Genomic DNA, 19,853 nt, shown 5'->3' on the forward strand with positions numbered 1-19,853 from the left:
GTGAGGGTGAAGGGTACAGAGTCTAAGATAACCAACAGCTGGGAGGAGCTTTGTGACACCAAGGAACAGAGGAATGACCAAGAAGTAGAATCTCAAGAAGCAGCCAATAAGAAGCAAAGAGGTAGGCAAAAGTCATTATCTACTTAGTTCCTGTGTTTATTTGTACCTTTTAAAAGACATGAGCAAATCTTAATAGTCATTGTTGAGTCCCTCCTTAAGCTTGCTTTGTAACTGGACACTGTGATGATACTGTAGACTGAATAAAATAACGAGGTGGAGAAATTGGCACCACTATCTACCCCCCATTACACATTTCATATACCAGGCCACACACTGTCACACGATGAAGTGTGTTGAGTTTTGTTTAGCATGGTTGTTGAACCTACTCCTTACCTTCCATTCAGGAACTGTACACAGCCTCTTCAGAGAACTTGAGGGATGGTTCACAAGAGTTGAGCATCAGTGTGACTCAAAGTAGACCCAGTGTATATGTTTGGAGGTTAAGGTACAATGGCAGAAAATAAATCAGGTAGTCATGGTTGCCTACAGCTGCCATTTATCCTTCACTTTCAAGGATAGAGGCAAAATACCAGAAAACATTTAGAAGGCCTAGTTTTGATAAGTATCATTGCTGTCTGTTTGAGATGGATAGACAGACAGACATATGTTCCATGAATACTCATTAAATAGCTAATATACTTTATATTATGACAATTGGATGGCATGATTATATATAGGTTCTAATGAACTTTGTGAGAAAAAATGCTCAATGAGGCGAAATTGGCCTTAATGTTACTTCTCATCAAACTCTTAATTTAAAAAAAATATTCATTAAAAATTAGACATATGTATTCTAGTATTTTACTTTTCTAGCCATAGACTACTGGAGATATGAAATTCTTTCTGTGGAAATGCTGGCTTTCAGAGAATGGTAAATCCACTTGTTACAAGTCAACTTTGAGCCCTAAATATGACTTCATAAAAATGTACACCTCTGAATATAAAGAAGACATTATTTCCAACACATTTGGTTTCAATCCAAATCAGAAAAAACAAAAGTTTTTCAAGGTATATTAGCCACAGAAATCTTGGAAATGATAAACACAAATAAAGAGGTATTCTTTGAGGAAGAGGCTTACTTAAATAAAATTTGGAAATTTTTAGGATTCCACAGTGAATTTACAGATGTATTTAATACATCTGAGTCACTGTATTGGCTTATTCATATACCCTAAACAAACTCAGAATGTGGCTGTGTCTTACCTATTTCATTATTAGCGGCTGTGTATGTATTACAAAATTAACAAGAAAGTGTTCAAAATTAAAGTTAGTTAATACATGAAAAAGAATTGGACACATGGTACGAATTCCTCAGTGTATGCCCTGGTGCTCTACGATAGGTGCTGATAAGTGGGATAACACCTCTTTTTTTTTTATATTCCATAGTGTAGTGATAACACTCCACTATCACAGAGACTATGAACTATAAATACCCCCCAGATTTAATAGTTTTCCTGTGAACCATAAACCATTGTCTATTAGTATGTATGGAATTAAATTTCATGGTGAAAGTAATGACCCTTGAATTTTGAACATTACATCAGAATGATTTATTAATAAAGCTTAGGAAATATTGTTCTATCTTATGGTACTCAAGTAGTCAGTCATCCTGAATTAAACATGAACATGCTTAACCTTGACATCATGTTTAAGTATTTGGTAAAATTATACAAATAAAAAAATCCCGAGTGCTTTGATGTTTTAAAGTAAACTTCATGAACAAACAGAAGAGTAACTGCAGTTGGATCCCAAGGAAAGCTTGGAGGAATTTCATATTTCAAGCTTATAAAAATTGTCATTTACTATTAGTGTGATCTCAGAGAGGCTACCACAATTTTGGCTTTTAGTTTTCCTCATTTCTAGTATTTTCATGAAATCTAGTGAGATTATTCAAACTAAGTGATACTATTGACATAGTATTTACAAAGCATCTAGGTAGTACTTGTCACTTATTAAGATAAGCAATATAACATTTGTCAATGAACAGAATGGTTGATTGACTTACTTTCTCTAGTATAACCTCAGGCAGATGTATTGCTCAGAACTTCATATACCATAATACAAAATAAAAAACCCTTCATATTTCCATAATTGGATCCATTTCCCCCAAATATTTCCTGTTCTTTATTGTGCAATTTCGCTTTTCTCCCAGTCAGTGCTGTGCCCTTTACTTTAAGGGCTGACATTATATCATGATTGGTGCTAAAAATTACCCATTATACCTTTTAGTAAGCATAAGATATTAGTATGTTTTATTTTTCAAAACCAAGATATTTGAAGCAATACTCCAAATGCTAATATAATTGAAGAAATCATTTCATTAATACTCATTAATGGTTTATATGAGTTATATCAAGATAATGGATTCCATTAGCAATATGTAGTTATATACTATATATATATATCACATATATACATATTATAGTATAGACTGTGCTGTTAATGTGTTCAGTTGTCTTGTTCATATATATATATTATGTACATATACTTCAATAAATAAATAAGGGTAGAAAAGAACAAACAAGGTAAATTAGTCTAATTTTATTATTTCCCATTAAAAATTAAAACAAAGTTTCACCTAAATACTCATGAATTAATGGGTAATCTTGGAATTTTGCAATATGACAACATCATTTTTAAGTTATTAGTTGAAAATTTTTTACATGTTTTACTATAATAAAATTTATTATAAATGAAAATACAATGAAAATCCTGAAGAATACCAATATCCAGAATAAGGCTGTGGGAAGATGTGCTTTAGATTACAAAACCCATTTGGGTATATGCAAGGTTCTTAGCATACATTATCAATTTTAACCATATAACCACTCTCACAATGTACATTTTACACACCAGACACATGTGTAGAAAAATTCTAATGAAAAATGGTTTCCATTCCTCAGTTTCTTTCCTTTTAGTTCAGAATTGTAGGCATGCTTTCTCACTTGAACATACTTCCCTGTAGCAAATTTAGAATTTTATCAGGAATCCATATAGCAAACTTTAGTCCAGACACACACACACACACACACACACACACACACACACACAATGAGATTGCATTAAAACATAAAAGATAAACAAGGGGGAAAAGAGAGGAGAAGAAATGAAAGAAAGAATAAAATTGATGGGGGAGGTAAGGAAACATTTCAGAAGTAATCTGATTTTGGTCTGCATTCTGGGTAGCAAAATATGGTCTCTTCAATACGAGACCAATAGCAAAGGACCTAAGGAGGGTGTGCCGATGCCCCTGCCCTCTGCTCACATACACAAACGTAGTATGACATGTGCAAGGGTGACTCTTCCCAGGCTGCTAGTCAGGTATCGATTTGCTAGAGTAGATATATTTCTCAGACAGTCAAAATGAATTAGAGGTGATTTATTTGAAATCATCAGGACACAGGCAAAAACGTTAAACTGTATTTCTCTACTTGCATTCCTGTGGTATAGAGATGTTTATTGTTGCTTTTGTGGGTAGCAATCGACAATTAGATAGAGACAAATTTATTGCTGGAACAAACTATAAGTATTTTCTGGGAACTCATCTAACGACACATGATTTCACTTCAAAATATATTCAGGATTTAGCAAGTAGATGTTCACTACTTTAGAAATATCATTTACATACAGGTACATGCATGAAGAGACTCACATAGCCAAATTCATCGAACGGGAAGAAGGCACTTTGAGAAGGTGGTCCAAGATGAAGGCCTGATCTCTTAGGGTAGTAAAGAGCTATGGAATGTTACAGAATAGCAACTTTCTGTGACTATGAACACTAGCTCCAATGACTTATAATTGTTGTCCTCTAAAGCATTTCAGTAATGCCCAAGGGCCCTTCCTCCATGGTAGATGATTACCTCAGCAAATCTTCCAAATGAGAAGCTGACCTCAAGTGTGTAGACCATGAAAGCACTGATCACTTTCCTTTCTAGTTATGGAGGCATGACCGTAAATTTTTACAACACACATGACCCTAAGTCAAAGGTTTACAGATGCTTGAGTTGGAAAGTCACAGCCCCAAGCCTCTGTGATCATATTTCACATAAATCACGTCCAGCTATTTTCCATGTGAAGGACACTTGCAGAGATAGGACTCACCTGTGGAAATGCATAGTCATGTTTCCATTAACGAAATCCCAGGGGTGGTGTACATGGCTCAGGCAGTAAAGCATTTGCCTGATAAACATGAAGGCCCGAGTGCAGGTGCCTACCGCACCGTAGGTACACACCTGAAACCCCAGGACTGGGGAAGTGAAGAGAGGCAGAGAACTGGAGGTCGCAGTCAGCCAGCCAGCCATTGATGAGCTCCCAAGGTGAAATAGTTTGTTTATAACAATCCTCTCTCTCTCTCTCTCTCTCTCTCTCTCTCTCTCTCTCTCGTCTCACACACACACACACACACACACACACACACATGCATACACATAATTTAATAAATTCAATGGTCCTTTGTACACCAATTTGTTCCAAGTTTTCTCTATAGGAAAACAAAACAGAGTATATGTTAAATAAGATGAGATGGTGAAGGATTCAAAATATCTTTTTCAGGCACACCATGAACTCTGTATACTATTGCTTCTTTTACATGTACTCCTGTACCATCCAGCTAAGCTTCTACACTCTGAAATCTTTTTATGCTGCTTTTGAGTTTCAGTTTGTTGCACACAAGGCTGCAAAGAGTTTCTCAAGCAAACAACTATAGAAATGGATTGTTCCAGATTTCAGACATTGATTCCAGGCTCCCACAGACACATCTCGTAATCAGAATGCTTACTTTCGAGCTGGCTTGATATTGCTACTTCCTCCTAAGTGAATGTTGTACGTGGTCAGTATTGCAATTTTACGAATTGTAATGTAGCACTTGCCTTATAAGAGGAAATTGGGAGGAATTCCTGCAACACAAGCTATGTGATTGCTAACATGTGCTTTTCCAACTTCTTCAAATACTACTGGATGCATTTAATATCCCAGGATAGTTAATTCGAATACTTTTAGAACATATACAATTTGAGCTTTATATTTTTTTTATACATTTCAGACCGACGTTAATTTTCATGTATGGAACAATTTATTCTATTGATGTTGACACGCTTGGGCATTTTGCCCTGGGAAAATTATGACTGATAATTCTTACCGATTGATATATTTATACTTGTCACGCATATTTTTGGTTCTATTAACTTAATGTTAACCTCTGTTATTCATTACTTCTCAAAAATGCTTTAATCACATTATAGCCTCCGACACTACCAAAGTCCATTGAGTTGACTTTCCAACTCAATGCTCCATATGCAGCTAAGAATTTTGTACTTTGGTTAACTTTTTATCGATGGTAGAATTGCCTTGAACTGGGAGATGAAGTCAAAATGGCTATCGGCGGTCTCTTTGCACATCTCGCAGCTTTTTTAAAGCTGATATTCTCATTTTTTTAAAAAAATACTAAAATGTTAATATTTCCACTCTTCTTGTAAATTTCCATGTAAATGTTGCATGGTTGCAAACTACTTTCCTCACAAATATTTAAATAGAGAGTGACTTTAATACAACTGACTCTTCTTTCTCTCACTGTATGCTCTGAAAAACTTGAAACTCAGCTTAATGTACAGCTGCCCCCTAGTGGCCACGTTACACGTGTCCTGCGGATGACAGAAAGCACAGTTGAGATTGGATGTGTTCCCTAAGCATCCGAAAGTCACCACTAACTAACTCGTTAGCCATACATAAAGATAATGAGAAATTGCCACAGCATAAGCTTCCGAGAATTTGAGAAATTGCCACAGTATAAGCTTCCGAGAATTGTACATCGTCTCATTCAATTTTATTTAATGAACATCTCTTTCAGAAAATGCTAAAATAGGAAAACAGCACATTCATACACGTAAGAATATAATTTCATTGGCAAAAAGCACTATAATATTTGAATGCATTGCTATGGAATTCTCTATGATTTTTATACATAACCCTAAGATATAGATGGAAAATAAATGTTTAAGAAATCCTTAGATTTACATGTATTTTAGAATTCTGGGCATATTTCTTTGTGGTTACAATAAATATTTGTTTTATCTAAAAGCATTCTCACAGTGAATCTGCTGAGTTCCTTGTGACATGCGAGCCACTAATTATGGTTTTCACTAACTGTACTTGTTTTCTTTCAATGGTGCCAGTACAGAAGAAAGTTAACGAGTTTGTGATTTATATGTTTAAATACGAAATCCAAATTGTTAAGCTAAATAATGTTTAATACCTTAATCCCAAGAACAACAACCTAAAAATATGTGCTCATTCCTTGACCTACTCCTGGGACTTGAACATTATTTAATTTATTAATGGTCTCAGCCATCAATTAGAGCAATACATTTCTAAGGGACGAAACAACTGGCTTGTTTGTTACTGGTCTGACAAACAGAATAATTGACATTTTTATTCCTCGCCTATTTTCAGCTCTTTGTAGCTGTCCAGGTGGTGTTAGGAGAGCATACATGCAGGCAGAGAATGAACTCTGCCTTGGTTAGAGATGGGGTCCCTGTGCATACAGCTTCATTAGCAACGCCCTCGTGAGTAGCATAGAGTCCCTCGAGGAAGAGATACTAGCTTTCTATGAGCCTCATATTCCACTGCATGGATGGTCACTTCACGGTGTAAGCCACGCTGAGTTGTGGATGATTCTCTTCCTTCTAGCAAAGTGTGTAGGGCAAAAACTGAATCATCTATTTCCAATGTAGAATTCTGTAATGGTATCAGTGTTTGTGGAAAATGGAGACACTAAAATAAATATATGAAATGAATGCTAATTATTAGCTAGTTCTAACCAAGGAGCAAAATAACTTAACTCCAGTGTAAACTAAATCCACTTCGGTAGGGTACAGAAGCAGAGGAAATTGTAGCAAGGGTACCCACCACCTCTCTGGCATCCCAAAGCCTCTTCTCTTAGTATGGTCCTTGGAAGTGACATTTTCATGGGAAGTTAAAAAAGAAATAAGTTGTTAATGCAAAGAGCAATTCTCAGTTCCACAGTCTTGGTGATCCTTGACCATGGAATCTTCATGAGAACGACCCACTTGGAAAATGCTCACTGAAACGTTACTGTGCATAATGCATTAAAAATGCATGTAAAGGTCCTGGTTCAGAACTTTCAATCAACACTTACTTTATTTTTTTGTTCCGTTTACCAAACACTTGTCCTAGGAAGAACTTTATATTACTTATATATATTCTAAGCTCACCAAAGGATAGGCCAAAGCTATCAACTACTAAAAGACTTGGTCACAGCCATATGGCTAGTAGATATCAGATGGGAAGCCACTACTCTATTGCTGCTGCCATTAGTTCCACTCTGATGGGAGGTTGTGGATAAAATGTTGCAGTCACTTCAGATCATTCAGGGGTGTAATTTTCATTCAATATTTAAAGCCATGGGGTTTTAGTCACACTGCACATGGCAATGCTGCCTTTGCAAAGTGCTGAGTCTCAGTAATTGGAGTCCAAAGGTTTTGTGATAAATTATTTATAGGAGGAGATATTTTAAAGAGAGAGAGAAAAAAAGCAGAGTGCCAAATTGTCCTGGCACATCATTAGAGAGGTTTCCTGGCCCCTTCTCCTGTCTTCTAGGGTGAAAGGAGATGGAACACTGTGGCTGTGTAGTCCTTAATGTCTAAATTAAGAATCAGCCACCGCTGATGAAAGTGGACGAAAATGGAGAATTGCTGACGGCCAGAGGGAAGGAGTCTAAGGGAGGCCACATGTGGTCACCGCTGGAAAAAATTAAAATCCAACATATATTATCAGGAGGCCAGGAAAAGGTATAGCAGGAGCATGAAGAAATGTCAAAGTGTATAAATGGGTAAGCTTGGCCTGTGGAAAGAATCAGAGTGGGAAGAATCCAAATTCAAGCACAGATTTAACTTAGAAGATAACTTTGGATTAAAACTGAATAATGCTCCTTTCTTCCTGGTTCATTGAGATGACCCATCAGACAATCAGACCAGATACAAGGATGCGACCAGAGACACAGGTTTTACTCTTGGCAGGCCTCAAAACTGTTCTTAAAAGTAGTTTTCAGTCAAAAGCATATCTATGTTCTGTCTTAAACATCTTACCTTAAATCTTGCTACTGTCAGTATAGATTAAGATAAGCACCCCCTCTCTCAAACTCTCACACACACAGATTCACATATATTCACATATATGAGAAAGAGAAAGGAGTGCATATATACATCCATATATAGTTATATAGTATATATAGAGATGTAGTATATAGTTACAAAGTATATGTATATAGTATATAGAATTATATAGTATAGTGTATATATACTATAGAATATACATATATACATATACATATGCATACACACACACACACACACACACACACACACACACACTCCATAGCTCCATAATAAATGATAGGCATTAGTTTATAATTTATGGGTATAGCTAGGGATTATGTCTAGAACATCTTACCATTAATAATATGAACAAAAAATGCTCGGAACAGTGAGTAAACAGTACCACAGAAGTGGATGAATTAATAAACAGACATAGGCTGCTTACCCTTTAGTAGGGAAGACCTTAGAGCAGGATGAAGTTCCTTTCCAGCATGGGATGTGGATGTGACCTAATGAGAGTAAACATGCCTGTGTCACACTCCTTTCAATAATTCACACCTGTGTTTCCCTCGTTTAGACTTTTTTTCTACTTCATAATTACTTTTTAATAGTGTAATGAACTTAAATACATGTACTATCTACCTATCAGAATATATTTGCAGGAATTCTGTAATCACAAAATTAGAGAAGACACAATACATGTATTTATCAAAATGCTTAAAAACAAGACTAAAAGACCTTGGAAACATCAATCTACAAAATAAGGAGAGAAGCCACTGCTTGTCTGGCTCTGAGATTTTCATAAAATAACTCATGTCTTCTGGGAGCATCTCTGTCTAGCCATCCAAGATAGTTAAACTCTTGTGTATAATGTTTTTACTATATTAAAACCAAATGGATTTCTGTAAAGTTTCTCATATACACTTTAGGCCAACCCATCCCTATCTTTTCCTCCTAGTAACATGCTCTTTCTCTTAAACGTTTCTCATAGACAATTCTCCCTTTCCATGTCTCTGTGTTCCAATAGTGCCCCTAATTATTTTCCTCTTGGGTTAAAAGATCGTAGATTCCAAACCACTTCTTCATCCAAACTCTCCATTCTCCCATCCCCACCATGTTTGTAATGTTTTGACCCCAGAGTTTCACTGTGGCATGTGTTTAAAACAAAACATCTCTACCGCCTCCCCCCACCACAACCCCCGCCCCCCATCCTGGAGCAAGATCGCACTCCCAGGCCCGCCCAACTTAGTTTTGGATCAGCTGCCATCAGCATTGACCTGGCTTGCCAGTGAGCTGTTGCACATACTCTATCCTCTCCCTGCTTTCTCTTGTTCCTCCTAGCTATGCTCCTCCATGCCACCAACACTGACCCAACTTCTGTTTCCTACCTGTCTTTGCTCCTGGAGAGGTCGCATTATCAGCCCTTTTCTTTCTTTCTTTCTTTCTTTCTTTCTTTCTTTCTTTCTTTCTTTCTTTCTTTCTTTCTTTCTTTTTTTTGGCAAGCGCTCTATCACTGAGCTAAATCCCCAACCATTACCAGCCCTTTTTAATTCACAGATAAAAATCACGTGCTTTATTATTTTAGAATTTGCCTGGTTAACGCACAGAATCTCCTGTCCTAAACTTATCAACTAGCCCGTATCTCCTAGCCTATATCAGCTATCCCCCACCCCCACCCCCACCCCCACCCCCCTCGCCAACCTCCTAGACTCTTGCCCATGGTTGAAGGCTGCTGGTTCTAGCTCCCCAAGATCTTACATGATGGTAGTATGCCTCTCCTTCCAAAGCCTGGCTGAAAAAGCCCCTTCTCTTTCTCTGGGTTTTCTTTTCCTCTTGGGACCCGGAAGTTGCACCTGACTCGGGGCCTCCTTTATTGGCCAAATTAAAAAAAAATGGGGAACTAGACCTTAGTATCAGCACCTCCTGGTACATTCTACTTCTCCACATTTATTTTGCTTAATTTTGCCAACTCCTCTTCCTTAATGAAAGTCTGAACGCATAGTGGCTCATTTCTAGTTTCCTGGCTTCAACATATATTCCACTTCAAATATACAAAAGATTTGAAAATATTATTCACATACGAGAAAGACCATGATACGTTTGTATTTAGGAACCTGGGTGATCTCACTCAGTATAATATTTTTTGAGGGACATCATTTATCTGGATTCCATATTCCTTGCATCCAAGTAATATTCCGTCTTGTACAGGCACAGCATTTGCCTTATCTACTCCTTTGCTGACAGATATCTTGGTTGACTTTACCTACTACCTGTTGTGACCTGAGTCATAATTAACAGGAAAGCGCAGTATCAGTAGCCAGTGGGTGTTTTAGGGTTTCATGGCTATGAAGAGAGACCATGACTAAACAACTTTTATAAAGGAAAACATTTAATTGGGGCTAACTTACAGTTTTAGAGGTTCAGTCCATTACCATCATGGCAGGAAGCATGACAACAGGCAGGCAGGTAGGGAGGCTGGAGGAGGAGCTGGGAGTTCTACATCTTAATTATAAGGCAGCCAGGAGGAGACTGTCTTTCACAAGCAGCCATGAGGAGGCTCTCTCTCTCTCCTGTACTTGGCAGAGTTTGAGCACCAAGAACCTCAAAGCCCACCTATGCATTGATACATATCCTATAACAAGGCCACCTATTCCATCAAGGCCATACCTCCTAAAAGTGCTATGGGTCACGCATATTCAAACTACTACGGTGGGTTAGAAAATCCTATGGTATATGCTCAGGGGTAGTAGAGATGTGTCATATACTCTAACATTCTTGAACTACTGAAAACTCAGAGTCCAAGAAAAGTGGCAATGGTTTAGTCCATAAAGTGCTTATGGCACAAACATAAGAAAGCTGAGTTTAGATTCCCAGTAGCTGTGTAAAATGCCACATGTGGTGTGTGTTGATAGCCTTGTGGCTGAGCATACAGAGATAGGTGTGTGAGCTCCTTGGCCAGCTTGTCTTTGCTCATTTAGTGAGCTCTAGTTTCAGTAAGATATTCTGTGTCAAAAGCTATCTTCATGAGCAATTGGGACAAATACCTGGATTATGAAACCAGGCCTCCACATTCACATACTACCCTCACATGCACATGTGCATACAGTTGAACATGCATACCTACATATATAACAACAGAAAAATTCGCAGCCATGTGATTGACCAAAAACTCTTACCTATAAATCATAAGATTTTAATGAACAATTATCTTTAGGATTTTGTAGAAAGCTTCAACTTTTAAGATTAGTAACTTATTCAAACAGGGCATTCAACTTTGATCTGGTAAGGTATTTTTAAGCTTCCCCAATGTTTTGTAAATTTCTTTCAAATTTTTTTAACCGGAGGAATCACATTAATGTTAGTATACAAATATGATTAATATGCTTCCAGAAATCTCAGGACTCTCTGAAATAGTTATAAAAAATCTCTAGAAACTAAATCAAAGTTATATAGTCTGATTTTAAACACCTAAGTAAATTATGTTGCCTTTTACTTGCTATTATTTGGAAACCTACACACACACACACACACACACACACACACACACACACACACACACAAATCCTAGACTCTGCATTTAAGGAGGAGATAACTCCAAGCTTTCATTTACTCAATTTTTTTAACAAAAACAAACAAACAAAACAAAACAAAACCCTCATACACATTAGCACTTCAGAGCCTTCTGGGTACTCACAAATTTTTTTGTGGTTAAATTGCAAAATTTTCCCCAGATAAGTTTTAGCCCTGTACCAATATATATCTTCTTTCTAAAAATATCTATTTTAATCGCTTTTCTTGATATCGAAGAATAAATGGGAATTCAACTCCTAATTTGCATACAAAAACTATACATAAGCCTAACGAGAGGAATTGAAGTAAAACGGTGTACACATCATCTTTCTAGACCCTACCGGTATTGCTTTCTAGATGAACTCACTGACTGCAATGTGGTAATCATTTCCTTTTGTCCCCTTTATTATTTGTCCTTGGAATTAAGTAGGAAGGTGGTGCATTGCAGATGTAATGCGGGGTCTGTCAATTTCCCCTAGGTGGCGCTGTTTTCTAAGAAGTTACAGCCGCTTTTTTTTTTTTTTTTTTTTTTTTTTTTTTAATCGAGTTGGTGTTAGCACATAAACCTTACACTAACTACTGCTTTCAGGTCTTGGGGGTGGGGTGGGGTACAAATTTTGAGACCCAATATGAACATGATTTTAAGGTCTTCTTTCGATTTCCTGAAACCATAGGAATGCATTTGATTTGCTTTAAAACCTTAAATGTACATATAAGAAAAGATACGTCAGTAGGCTTTACTCTGCGATTTTTTGTTAATTGTGGAAAAGGCTGTGAAATTTTATACTTGGATGTTAGTTTCTGGGCTAAATGCCCAACCGAGAATCTTTTTATAATCCTTCAGTGATTATTACTCTTTAGATTGACAATGGATTTCTCTTGCTCTCAGCCTTCAAAACTATTTTATTACAGTAAGTGTGTATGTATGTGTGTGTGTGTGTGTGTGTGTGTGTGTGTGTGTGAGAGAGAGAGAGAGAGAGAGAGAGAGAGAGAGAGAGAGAGAGAGAGAGATGGCTTGTATGTGTAGGTCAAAGCACAACCTGAAGGAGTGGGTCCTTTCCTTCCACCACATGGGTTTAAGGGATCAGAACTGCGGGCATCTTACCGGGCAGCACATTAACCTCCTGAGCCCTTTCACCAGGTCCTCTAGTGTTCTTTTATGACCCTTCCTTCACATGCTCAATTTTCTGGTGAGTAAGGAGAGACCCTGAGGTATGGTTAAACTAGGCTTCAACAACAGTACATACAACAGCCAAACCACTTGGAAGCAGAGGTGATGTGGAATAAAAACCTGCATAGAAATCAAAGAAATAAAACATTTCTTTCCTTTTCATCCTCGTCTCCCCTCAACATCCCACATCCTTGCTGTTCATCGCCCTCACCCCCTGTGTCTCCCAAGTTACTTTGTAAATTCTCCATTTCTGATTGCCTTGTTTTTGAATTTCCCACTGTTCCACCTAAGTCTCTCAGGTTCAAGAGAGGTGGGGCTGGGCAAGAAGATGCATGACTATAACTTCCTCCCCTACACCCAGTACATGGCACTTTGATTCATCCTATAATCCTCTGAAAGGGGGGAATAAAATTTGAATTAAAGTATCAGCACTATTATAGTCATTTGCAAGGGAACTAAACATGCATTGTGTCCCAAGCATCTAGGAAGCAAAAAGTACAAACCCCATTTTCTAGATAAAGCATAAAAGAAACTCAGGTCTTTCACCCCAGTTAAAAAGTTGGTGACTGAAAATGGAGCCCCGAGAGCTGTTTCCTTTGCTGCTGAAAACTCCATAGGTTTTTGTCGTAACCAGCTTTATAGAATGAAAAGGCAGCCTGGAGTAATCATCTTTGTCTGTAATCTCAGCCCTAGGGAGGTAGAAGCAGGACAGTCAAACGTTCAAGGCCATTCCCAGCCAAGCAGTGAGCTCTAGGCCATTCTGGAGTGAAACTTAAGGTTCTGTCTAAAAGCCAAAGATAATAAAACAAAAGCAGAACACAATAAAATGTGACCTAAGCTCGTCACTGCCACTCTGTGGCTCCTTCTGCCTAGCCATCCCCTCATGTTCCCTCTGCACTCAACATAAGAAGCTGCTTCAGATTCGAACTGGTTTTTCTATAAATAGACACTTGGAGAGGATTTACCAACTCATATGAACTTTGCTTCCTTCTGGTAGCCTGAGCAGGGGCCTTTGCCAGCAAAGGGAGTCATCTGGGTTGAGTGCAATCATGAAAACTTCGGCCTGGTTCCATTTGGAATTTTGATGGGACACCCTCCCTGTCTCTCACAAATGCTACCTTGGCAACTGCTCAGAATGTAAAGTTCCTCAGCCCCCACAACCTAATGTATTCATCCATCCTCTGTCTTTTCCCTGATGTGCTTTCTAACTGCTCACCAGCACCAACCTTCCAAGTTCTTCTCGTGAGACATGGATTCTTCATATAAGGATCCAGACCCAGACAGCAAGAAATGCGCTGTATAAAAGTGTATAAAAGAACAAGGGGAGAAAGCTTTTTATTTCTTTGGTAATTTATCTCTTACATTCACACACACACACACACACACACACACACACACACACATTTTATTCCCAAGTGGGTAATGTCACCTCGCTAAACCTTTTCTGATTTCACAGAAACGCTCATACCCTTTACTCGTTTGTTTTTTCATGCTGACCTTTCTCTTTCTTCACTGTTATGAGTACTGGGTCTGAAGGTCACAATATATCATTGGAACAGCTTTCTTGGAAATACTTTCCTGTGTCTTGTCTCCCCTTTGAAATACTCCAGAAAAAAAATACAAATGATGGGTCAAAAATAGTGATTCAAATCTTTACGTATTTCATCTAGGTTTTTCTAACATGATCCTCACAATACGACCCAGGGATAGGAATGTAAGTCCACACAATTTGCATGCAAGCAGAGCAAAAGATAATAATTTGAATTATTTGTTTATGTTATCTCCTATGTAAGGTTATATTATCTCCTGTAGCTTTTGAATTATCTTTGTAAAAAAAAATAGCATTCAAAGATCTGAAGTGAGATTTCTGGGTCCTACTCAGAAGGTGGGAGGGTTCACATATGGCAAAGGAAACTGTATTTTAAACCAACTCTGCAGAGGATTGCCAAAGGAACATTTAGTAAAGTTTTCTAGAATTTTAATATTCTTACTCCCACATTGCCTGGTTTAGGGAAGTTTGTCTAGAAAGACAAGATAGGGTGGAGGAATCTATATTCCATTTTAGGGGTCCCAATAGCCCTGTTAAGGTTGTCGTATTTATGACAAAGTAAGATGGAAATTATCTGTGTCTAAAAGCGTACTGATCTTAAAAGGTAAATCATACAATTAATAATACCAGGTGTTATATGAAAAAGATGTTTTATTTAAGTTACCAACCCAATTTGAATACTCTGTTAGTTATTAATAGGTTTGATGCTTTTTTCTTTTTTCACCACTTTAGACCACTCAGAACTTACATAAAAAAAAATTTCAAGTGGGAACAGTACAAACTTTTGTAATACTTTTAACTTTGTTCTTGAACAGGTAACACTCATGTAAAACCATCCTACATAACACACAAACAACTGTGTAAAACAGACACCAAACATTGAAAATTCTTACAAAAACTTCTTACCAATGCTTTATCCATAACTGCAAACTACCCAGTTTGTTTTACTTTAACAACCTATGACTTCTCTGGTTTCCTACTTATGTGTTGTAAATAGTATTGCACTTAGAAGACGGGAATCCTGCACACATTGGTAGAGGCTCTCATTTCCCCACTTTTCCTGTTAACCATAGTCAGCTGCATTCATGTGGCAAAGTCCTCAGTGTGTGTGTGAGGCACCTCTGAAATGCTATATTCCATTTCTTTTTACTCCCTTCTGTCAGTGGTTGCTTTATTAGACATAGTCAGCTGGGGTAGCATATGTTTCTTTAAAGGGAACTTTTAAATTTCAGAGAGCACATTTTCAAAACGCACCCGGGTAAGTTATCAGCTTTTATAGAATATCTGGAAGGATTCAGGAGTCAACAAGTGAGAAGCTTCATTCTGAACTTGAAGACACATCCAATTAATAATAAAGTCAAAGGCTGTTGGCAGTATCTTTCGATAAACCTTTGCCTATATCATTGCAATTGATTAATGAGACTGTATTTTCCTATTTAATAAAAATAATTTCCTTTGCTGTGTTTGCATTTGACTTGCACAGGTGCCTTTTGACGGGATATTGTTTTCTACCAAGGTGTTGGGCTCATTTGTAGATGTTCTGAGACATATTCAGACTATAGGCTCCATGTTAGACATGACTGGTAAGAGTATGAGAATGTATGTGTTTTCTTACAGAAGATGAGAAAGGAGCAAAACATGCTGATAAATGGGGAAGGCATCTTATCGGAGCCAAATAGTGTTTGCTTGGCATCCTTATGCCTACACCTCATCCACACTTCTCATTTAACCTTCACAGCCTGTTCAGTAGTGTGCAGTGTCCTTAAATAACAAATTATACTAAGACTGTGGCGAATAGAATGCTCTGTTTAAATTGTAATAGTAAACTACTTGAAAGTAAATAGATAAAGCTTGTCAGCGAGTTTAATTGATAATGCTCTCCAGCCGACTCTGAGTGTACCCATTCCACCTGAGTGACGCCAATTATTGTCTGGACTGTTTTGGTAATTTAACTTTTATCCTATTTTTGCCTTTGTCTCCTTAGAGTCTGTTCTTAGCCCAGAAGAGGAGCCTGGGACATTTGCCAGCTAATTCACGCCTCTCCTCAAAAGTTTTAAATACTTTCTAACTCATTCAGAAGAAATGTCAAAATGCTTAATGTGTTATAGATCCCATGAAGCAAGCATCTGCTTTCCTATCTGTTAGTATGTCTTTGGGTTCTCTGTCTTGTCTTTTTGTCCTCTGCAGGCTATGATCTAGCCACACTGCCCAGGTTCCTGCCTTGAGTCTCTGCAATACCTCAGGTGTTCTATTAGTGTTTTTCAGGATTTTTTTTTGTGTGAGTCTATTTCCTTCACAGTAAAGTTACCTGGATCATCTTCTCATCTGTCTTCTCCTCTGTGAGGCTTTGCTTAAATTGTTTTCATACCTTAGATCTCTCTCTCTCTCTCTCTCTCTCTCTCTCTCTCTCTCTGTTTTAGTTTTCTCTTATGCATATTACCATCTATTATTTTAAAAATGTAAAATGTAATAGCTTCTCCTATTTCTTCAACATTAAGTAACTATGAGGTATTTACACATTAGTGTGCATCACTGCATTTGAGCTGTGGCCCACAGTTGAATCTCTTCCACATATGAGGTATCTGCCTCATCAAGTTAATTACTTTTCCTGTATATCAAGTCATGCTGCCCCAGTCTGGCACAACTCTGACGAAGCCCTGTGCACCTTAGACATTCACATTCAGACCTAGGCTGATGAGATTGTCTCTTCTGCTACTCACTCATAATTCAGCTCCTCCTAGTGCTGAATTCTATTTCTTTTATATATTGCCATAATCTACTCCCAAGAGCATTTCCCAGCAGGCTCCTTGTAAGAAAATCATATTTGCTCCCTTTGAAACTCAACTGGGCCCCAGTATCACAGAAAAACATGGCACTCAATAGGCATGTGAATCAGTACCTTTTAGAAAAAAAAACAGATGGCTAGATAAATGCAATAGAGTAATAATTTAAAATCTGTGAGTAAGAAGAAATGTTCCTGAATTCCCATTCTTTCTCTTCCTGTGAATTACAGCAAGCAGCAATGGTGTGCATCTGTGAAAGAAATGCCAACAGCCATTTCTTTTTTAAATTGTGGGAGAATAAAGAATGGAAGAGGTATATGATATTAAACATTTAAAATCTCCATCCTTGTAATTTAGGTTAAAAATAGGTATTAGGAAACTGTTAGTGCTACTGTGGGCTCAAGAAATGGAATCAACTTCTCTATTTCTAATATTTTTTGTAGCTTAGTTCAAAAATCCATCAGGCAAAAGTCCTATGAAACATCTTAAACGGACACACTTTTTGTGTGGAGGCAAAAGTAAGAAATATAAAAATAATTATGATGTTCACAGTTTAAACAATTTAAATAAAACTGTAGCTAAGGTCTCAACCAATAAACTCTGAAAGTCTGGTTAAGGACAATCCAAGAACTGCAGGGACAGAAATGGAGAAGAGCCTGAGAAAAAGGCGGTCCGGTGACAGGCCCAAGGTCTGATCGAGTTCAGGAGGAGGCACCAAATCCTGAGGCTATGGAGTGCTCAAAAAAAGAAACCTATCATGACTGCTCTCTGAAAGACCCAACAAGCAGCTGAAACAGCCAGATGCAGATACTTACACCCAACTAATGGGCAGAAGCTACTGACACCCGTGGTTACTTAGGGAAAAGCTGGAAGAAGCTGAGGAGGAGGGTGACCCTGTATGTAGGAGGATTAGCAGTCTCAATTAACCTGGATTCCCGAGATGTCACAGACACTGGACCACAGACCAGACAGCATAAACCAGCTGATATGAGGCTCCAAACAAATATACAGCTGAGGACTGTAGGGTCTGGGTTCAGTCAGAGAAGTTTGCACCTCACCCTCAAGAGACTGGAGGCCCTAGGGAGTGGGGAGGTCTGGTGGGCTTGGGGTTGTGGGGCATGGGGGTCCTCCTCTTGGAGATTATGTGGTGGTAGAAGGAGGAGGTATGGGTTGTGGAACAGTCAGAGGGTGGACCAGGAAGGGGATAAAACCGGGAGTATTAACAAAAAGAGATTAAATAAAAATGAAAAATCTGTATCATTAAGAAAGAGAGAGAGAGAGAGAGAGAGAGAGAGAGAGAGAGAGAGAGAGAGAGAGAAAGGAAGGAAGGAAGGAAGGAAGGAAGAAAGAAAAAAGAAAGAAAGGAGGAAGAAAGGAAGGAAGGAAGAAAGAAGGAAGGAAGAAGGAAGGAAGAAAAGAAAGAGAGAGAGGAAGGAAGGAAGGAAGGAAGGAAGGAAGGAAGGAAGGAAGGAAAGAAAGAAAGAAGTTGGGCAAGCAACCCAGATATCCATGGGTAGGTTGGACTAATGCAGCTCAAAGTAGCATCTTTTCTAAATGTCTCTCCTAAAAAGGAATGCAATTCGTGTTCTATCACTGAAGTTTGTTACAGCATTTTATCATTTGCAAGAGCAAAGAGACTCTTTTAAATTACCCCTAATGTATTTCTAGAACTTTAATTTATTTCATACCGTTTTGGCCAGTATACTAATAAGGTATGACTATTAGTCTCTGGCCTTTAAACATTCATTTAAGAACTTTAATTAATCAAGTGATGCTGTACTGATTCTTGTGCCAAGTATTGGGCTGAACTCTATGACAACTTTTAATCCATGGTCCTCTTTGGTGACCTCTGACCCCCATGGTGTCCCAGACTCCCTTTCATCTTTCTATAGTTTCATATTCATTTTGTTGCTCTTCCATGAATGAAATCCAATTCTCTACAACTTACATAAATTCTTCAGCAAAGGCTTGATTATTGCCAAATATGGAAGCAAGATTATTATGATAAACTAGACCAGCTTCTATTAATAAAATCTAGCATGATTTTAGCTTTTAAAATAATTGCTTTAGGCTGCTGAATCATCTAACTTTTATTACATGAAAAGTTTAAGCATTGCTTCCTTAAAATTTGTGCACACAGAAGTTTTTCTTTCTTAAATAAGTCAATTCTGGACTTTATTGCTTATTTTAATTTCTTACTTAGTTGTACTAAACTCTAGGTTGTTCAAGCTCTTTGCCTTCCTGTTTGAGTTAAATATTTTTCTTCTTCAAGTTAGAGATGAATTTCTTGCCCACATTTTATTTTGGTCCATCCCATTTGCCTATTTGACAGGCTAGAAATTGTGCTGCATACTGAAGATGGCAAAGATATAAATATAGGTATTATTATTTCAGACATGACTAAATTCCAAGGGCCAAGATAGGAGAATAAACTAAAAAAGAGAGAGGTTGTTGAGTGAGGCTTAGAGGGTAGCCTTGCTGATAGACAGGATGCTAAGTTGAGCTTATTTAGGTTAAGTGTGAATTAATTAATGCAGAACACAGGAGTGTTGCTTCCCAGAGAGAGGAAACTATGCATTTGGAAGTCTAGGGTAAACAATAACAATTGT

The 19,853-nt window shown here is 37.7% G+C and overlaps 1 protein-coding gene across 2 annotated transcripts in view; it reads left to right on the forward strand.

The window, feature by feature from the left end:
• Ccer1 (coiled-coil glutamate-rich protein 1) overlaps window positions 1-19,853 on the forward strand; it is a 41,904-nt gene that overhangs the window by 4,137 nt on the left and 17,914 nt on the right. The window contains exon 3 of one of the 2 annotated variants that reach the window (XM_039079740.2): window positions 16,446-16,605. The exons of the other annotated variant lie outside the window; for it this stretch is intronic. The gene's annotated coding sequence lies outside the window, so the exon portion shown is untranslated. Of the gene's footprint in view, window positions 1-16,445; window positions 16,606-19,853 lie in introns of those variants that run through there. 2 annotated transcript variants of the gene reach the window in all.

This window comes from Rattus norvegicus, chromosome 7, assembly GCF_036323735.1.
Source record: "Rattus norvegicus strain BN/NHsdMcwi chromosome 7, GRCr8, whole genome shotgun sequence".
NCBI lineage: Eukaryota > Metazoa > Chordata > Mammalia > Rodentia > Muridae > Rattus > Rattus norvegicus.